Raw genomic sequence first — 5,961 nt, 5'->3', positions numbered from 1 at the left:
AATGGCCGCTTTACTCTGTAGCGCAAAACTCACTCTGAGAGCACCCACCTATCCACTTACGCAATGTGATCTTTCACGCTCATTTTTCAAAATAAAAACCTGAAACTATGTCTAAAGACTGTTGACACATTAGGGAAGCCATAGAAAAAGGAATCTGGTTGATATCCCTTTAAATGGAGGATAGGCATGCATAGGAACAGAGAGGTTTCAAAATAAGAGGCACTTCCTGATTGGATTTTCCTCAGGTTTTCGCCTGCAATATTAGTTATGTTATACTCACAGACAATATTGTTACAGTTTTGGAAACTTTAGAGTGTTTTCTATCCTAATCTGACAATTATATGCATATTCTAGTTTCTGGGGCTGGGTACGTTTTTTTAGCCAAAAACGAAAATAATGCCCCCTACACGTAAAAGGTTAAAGAACCCTTTATCTAAAAGTGTTTAGTGAAAAACTCAGAAAACAAAACTTCTAATATTCCATATGTGAGTGTATCCCTTTAAGATATCTTGTCGCTGGGCTGTACCAATGAAATCCCCTCAAACCCAAACGTTTACTACAAACAAATCTAATAATTATAATAATTATATTGTACTGCCTCAAATCATTAGTTTTAAATTTCCTTAATGGTTATATCTAAAACCCATTCAGTCTCTTCAAACAGTCTCCCCAAAATGCTTGATAGGAATACCCTTCCATTAGACCCACACAACTGTGATAAACGTACACCTTTCCTTTAACATAAAATAAACTCAGACTGCAATCCACTTTGTGGACCTTTCATTGTTCCCCTTAATGAAATCAGATTCTAATGTTAGAATACCTTAACCTCCTGTTTAATTTCACTGGTGTAATCTGAACAATCAAACCAAAATCAATAACCGTGAACTATTACAAAACTTTTACGATACAACTATTCAGACCTCCCTCTCTTATAGCCGAATATAGCCCAGTGTACGCCACCAATCAGTGATGGCCACCTAGCAATTTTGTTGCTAGTTTTAACATATTTTTCAGACTACCCTGACGATATTCAATTACTTTAAAAAATGTATTAGGAACTTTTAGCAACTTTTGAAAAGTGACTCAAAGCTATAATGCACGCATTTTCCCTCTAAATGACACAACCAATTTTCTCTGTCACAATCTGAGGAGCATTATTGTGTATTTAATGTAACGACACAGTTTTACGTTATCACGCAGCAAATCAACCTGCCTCTAGGCAAAAAATATACCCCTTACTCAGATTGAGTTCTGCTTTAATTCTATCGTAAAAGTAAAACCAACCAAACTTTCCAACTTTCTCTACCCAAACATTTAAACGTACCATGTACTTCGCTAAATGTATATCGCATGTCAGTCAATCCATAAAAAATAAAAACATCCTGATGGGCACAACTTTATCGTATCTCTCCGTTATTCTTTAGAATTCATCAGATTTAGGTAACTGTCTCATCTATGATTCAGCATTTTAAATACGACTCCATTCCCAATACGTTATTCGAGCAGACCATTTAGGCAAGACAACGTATTCCATCGACATCGTACCGCTATTATTTAGAATGGATGGGTCTTTCAATTTAACCTAAACAATCTATTAAAAAAGTTACATTTATCCCTTCTATCAATTTGAACCAAACAACCAAACCAAACAAACGTTCAGTTTATATCTTATACAAACACTAGCGACCGTATCTTTCCAGGCAAAAGGGAGGGGCGGATACAAATCCAGCGTGTCCCTTTGGATTTATATGTTTTCCGTTTCAGATGCTACCAGGCTCCCCGTCGACTGGTGTGAGGCAATGCTGCCCTCTTCCATCCACTCCTTGTATAGTTTTTCTCCCCGTATCTTCCAATCTTTCCCATTTTTACCCCCGTTAACTTCTAATGTTGACTTAAGTGTTTTTAATACCTTCTCTACCTCCTGGCCTGCCGTTATTTTATTGTATTCTGTTCAACCCTATAAAGTATTTATTTATCAATTACCTTAGTTATGTATCAGCAAAAGTTGGAATCCTCAAATGAAGTAATTAAAGTGCGCAGTTATTTATCCTCCCTTACTCTTATGCTATGTAATCAGGTACTATAACCCCTATAATGATCTATAAACCTTTAATTCAAACTTGATACCAGCTCCAACTGAAATATCTAATGTACTACATACAGCAACCATCCAATGTAACACAGGTCTTTTTAATTTGTTGGCCTGTAAATTCTGTAGATCATTCACTCTGATACAGCGCGCCCACTTATATCCCAGTGTACTGCACTCACTCCAAATTTATCCAAAGTAAATATCCATTTATACTACAAACATTTCCTCATGCACACCAGTACACCGCATTTATTGTTACATTGCGATCCTGCTCACTCACATACTAGTGAATTCTTCTAACCAATCTGAATCACCGTCATTCAAACAACTGGGTACGCGTTACACCAACCGACCCATTTAGTACATTACATTCGTTGTTATACCATAAGAGTGATCGATCAATTTTAAAATTGCATTCACCACATCAATACTTTGTTATAGTTAATTATAACACTTATATGAATTTGATAACTTACGCCAAACAGGTGTCTCACAAAAATTTGGATAATGCCAATGTGCAGAACTTTAGTTATTCACAATAGGTGTCTGCTTACCTTTTTAGTTGACCGGTCAGGATTTGTGAGGCACACCGTCCGACGACAGCAATGGCCAATCGGCCGGACAATTTCCAGCGAAGTCCCGTTAACAGATCACGTCGTCAATTCGAATCTGGTATCAGAACAAGTTATGACACTGAGTCACCGATTGTATACTATGTACTTTTATTAGCTAAGCAATAAATGGAAAATGCAATTTTTGTATATACGGGTTCGCTGTAACACCACGCAGGGCAGAACAGAGAACTAGCCAACACCCTAATAGTTTCTTCTTAAATACTCTGACAGAAGTAGTTCCTGCTTCTGAGCTGGCCTGTCAGAGTAGAGGCTGAGCGTGGTTTAAACTCACTGAGCCTATCGTTGGCGCACAGGCTGGTCCCAGCCCCCCAGGCACTCCAGTTGGTAGGTGTAGGTGTAGCTGTTGCTGGGCAGAATATCTATGCGCTCATACCCTAGATACCGTTATCACACATCTGGTTCTTGTTAATGTCTAATAAAAGACCGTTTGTTTTCTCAAACACTATGCTCTGTATGTGTCCCCCATAACTCATGATAACAGCCTACACCCAAGGTTAGCCATAGCCTTTCCGCAAGTCACACCATATGTTGCAAAATGTTACTTGCAACACACACAGACACCCTCATGATAGGCCAAGCATATTTTTTAACCCTCACACTAGCTAGATGGGGTTGTTAACTACTAGTTAGCTTAGTAGACCTCAACAAACAGAACTCCTAGAAAAACACTCCCGTTAGCCAGCTAGCTAGTGTAACAGTATAACTTTAGACCGTCCCCTCGCCCATACCCGGGCGCGAACCAGGGACCCTCTGCACACATCAACAACAGTTACCCACAAAGCATCGTTACCCATCGCTCCACAAAAGCCGCGGCCCTTGCAGAGCAAGGGGAACCACTACTTCAAGGTCTCAGAGAAAAGTGACGTCACCTATTGAAACGCTATTTAGTGTGCACCACCGCTAACTAGCTAGCCGTTTCACATCCGTTACACTCACCCCCCTTCTGACCTCCTCCTTTTCTATATTGCACACCCTTTAGTTTGTCCATTTTCATCTCACAAGATTTTACATGAATTTTTCAACATTTAAAATGTCCAAAATTGCAAAATGTTCTCTCCTCCCATGGCAAAATAGAAGTGCAGGAAATGAACTTTAAAATGTACATCTTATTTTCTCTTCGTCGAGAGGGGGATTATTAAAATATTTTGCAACGATGTGGGGGCCCCACAACCAAATCCCGCTTAGGGCCCCCAAAAGGCTAGAGCCGGTCCTGAATACAAATATATACAAACACACACCCAGCCAGACAAACAGGAGAAGGAGAGAGAAGAAACAGAGATACTAGCTTACAAGTAGCACGCATTGGACAGGAGACAGATCGTCATACCTCAGGTGGAAAAGTCCTTCTAAAGGAGAATATCTTACAGCACTGAATCTCTTTACAGTGAATATCTACTCACCATTGGGCCGTACTGTACTACTATAGACTACTATAGATGCTATAACCTGAGCACTCCGTATAAAAGTTTTTGGCACTAGGTGCTCTGAGATCAAACCTGCTCTTCCTTGGACAGAGGAAGACATTCCTTTCCAACAGCCAATCAGCTATAGTGTGATGATGTCCAGCCTGGCACTGCCCTCCAGGCCAATCTCTCCCTGCTACCTCTGCCACTCCTGGATCGGGTATGTAGGGCTGGGCTGGGCAGGTGCCTCTTACTTCAGGAGTGGGAATGAATGTGTTGGTACACAATGTGCATTAGTCTTGTGCTCTTTGTCGGAGAGCCGTCTTTCTTGTTTGCTCTGCCTGCCACCAAAGCATTATCCTCTTCACATTGTATGTCTCAACTACAGTCTAAAAGCGGTTTCTCTGTCTGACAACTCTCCACTCCTAAAGATTGGCTGCTTCTTGGGCGTAGGCGTGAACCTATTCAAGTCAGTAAGTAAATACATTTTTTAAATGTTAAAAAACAATGTATTATTAGCTAGCTGTGTGCAGGCTAATGAGCTGCTTGTTAGCTAGCTAGCTAGCTAGCTAGCTAGGCAACATTACATACTATAGGTAATTGAAATATCAGCTAGTTAGCTTCATAGCAGCTTGTTACCTTGATGTGGGCCTATTTGTCATTGCAAATGAAAAACTCGTGCTCCAAATGCCTTTGTAGAAAACAGCAATGGGAGTGGGTGAAATAATGTTCAGCTCCAGCTGTCAGAAAAGAGACAGCAGAAAAGAGAGTAGGTGTACTAGTTAAGATGGGAAAATATTCTCCAGTTTCAGTCCCTAGAGAGAAACACTATGAAGACAGACAGAGATAATAGTCAGGGCTGTCTAACTAATCAAATGAAGCCTGTTTCTTTGTGATGTCTGTCCTCAGATATGGAGAGCTGCGAAACGCCTGTCTGCAGATGAAGAGGTCCCAGTAAATGTCCCAAGAGACTGCTGGCACATGCTTGTATGCCATGGGTTGTATGTGTACTTACTGTATGTTAGCAAATGTTGTACACAATGTAGGCTACAAACGTATTACTACTGTATCATGCCAATCCTTCTCCTGGAGGGATGCTGGGTGTGCAGGCTTCTGTTCCAGCCCAGCACTAACACACCTGATTCAACTTATCAAACCTAATGAGTTGATAATACTGTGTATTATTGCTGGTCTGGAATAGAAGTGTGCTCACCAAGTAGATCAGGGAGGGGAGCAAGGTTGGTCACCTCTGGTATGGACTTTTTTGTTCACCCAAAATTATTATTTAGTAATAATAGCCTTCTTACTAAGATGTCTAACATTCACAAACAAGTTAATTATTTGTACATTTTGAAGTTATATTTTAATTCATGTTGGTTCATTGAATTGTTTCAACATAAAAACATTATTCAAGATGAACTCGGGTCAATGTTCATTCACCACAGATCACAACCCTGCAATAAAAAGACGCGAATGGGAATCTGTCTCTAATTTGTCTGTGGTTTCTGTGTTGCTTCCTCAAGTGAACATTACATTTTTGTCCAGTTGTGAGCTCTCCAATCGGTTTTATTTGATTGTCACTCTGTCTCAGGGTATCAGCCATGTGGACCCATTTAGCAGCTTATCATAATGGTATGCATCACCAATGCGGCCATAGTCCTACAGTATGATGGTGCAACTGGCCTGATGGGCATGTGCAATCAATATGCCCCTTGTCATTGTACATCTGCAGCAGAAAATAGCTAAACTCACACATCATTTGTATATTGATGAGCTAGCTATATGTTCTCAATTTCAAATGAAGTCAAAGCCACAATTCCTTTACCCG

At 40.2% G+C, this 5,961-nt stretch overlaps 1 long non-coding RNA gene across 1 annotated transcript; it reads left to right on the top strand.

The window, feature by feature from the left end:
* The first annotated feature begins 3,898 nt into the window (after window positions 1-3,898).
* LOC112250613 lies at window positions 3,899-5,598 on the top strand. The gene is made up of 3 exons (XR_002953547.2): window positions 3,899-4,353; window positions 4,522-4,606; window positions 5,043-5,598. It is a non-coding gene; the product is annotated as an uncharacterized LOC112250613 (long non-coding RNA).
* The last annotated feature ends 363 nt before the right edge of the window (window positions 5,599-5,961 follow it).

The sequence above is a fragment of the Oncorhynchus tshawytscha genome, linkage group LG01 (genome assembly GCF_018296145.1).
Source record: "Oncorhynchus tshawytscha isolate Ot180627B linkage group LG01, Otsh_v2.0, whole genome shotgun sequence".
NCBI lineage: Eukaryota > Metazoa > Chordata > Actinopteri > Salmoniformes > Salmonidae > Oncorhynchus > Oncorhynchus tshawytscha.
Note: the sequence above shows the minus strand (reverse complement) of the source record. Positions and strands in the feature narration are given on the sequence as shown.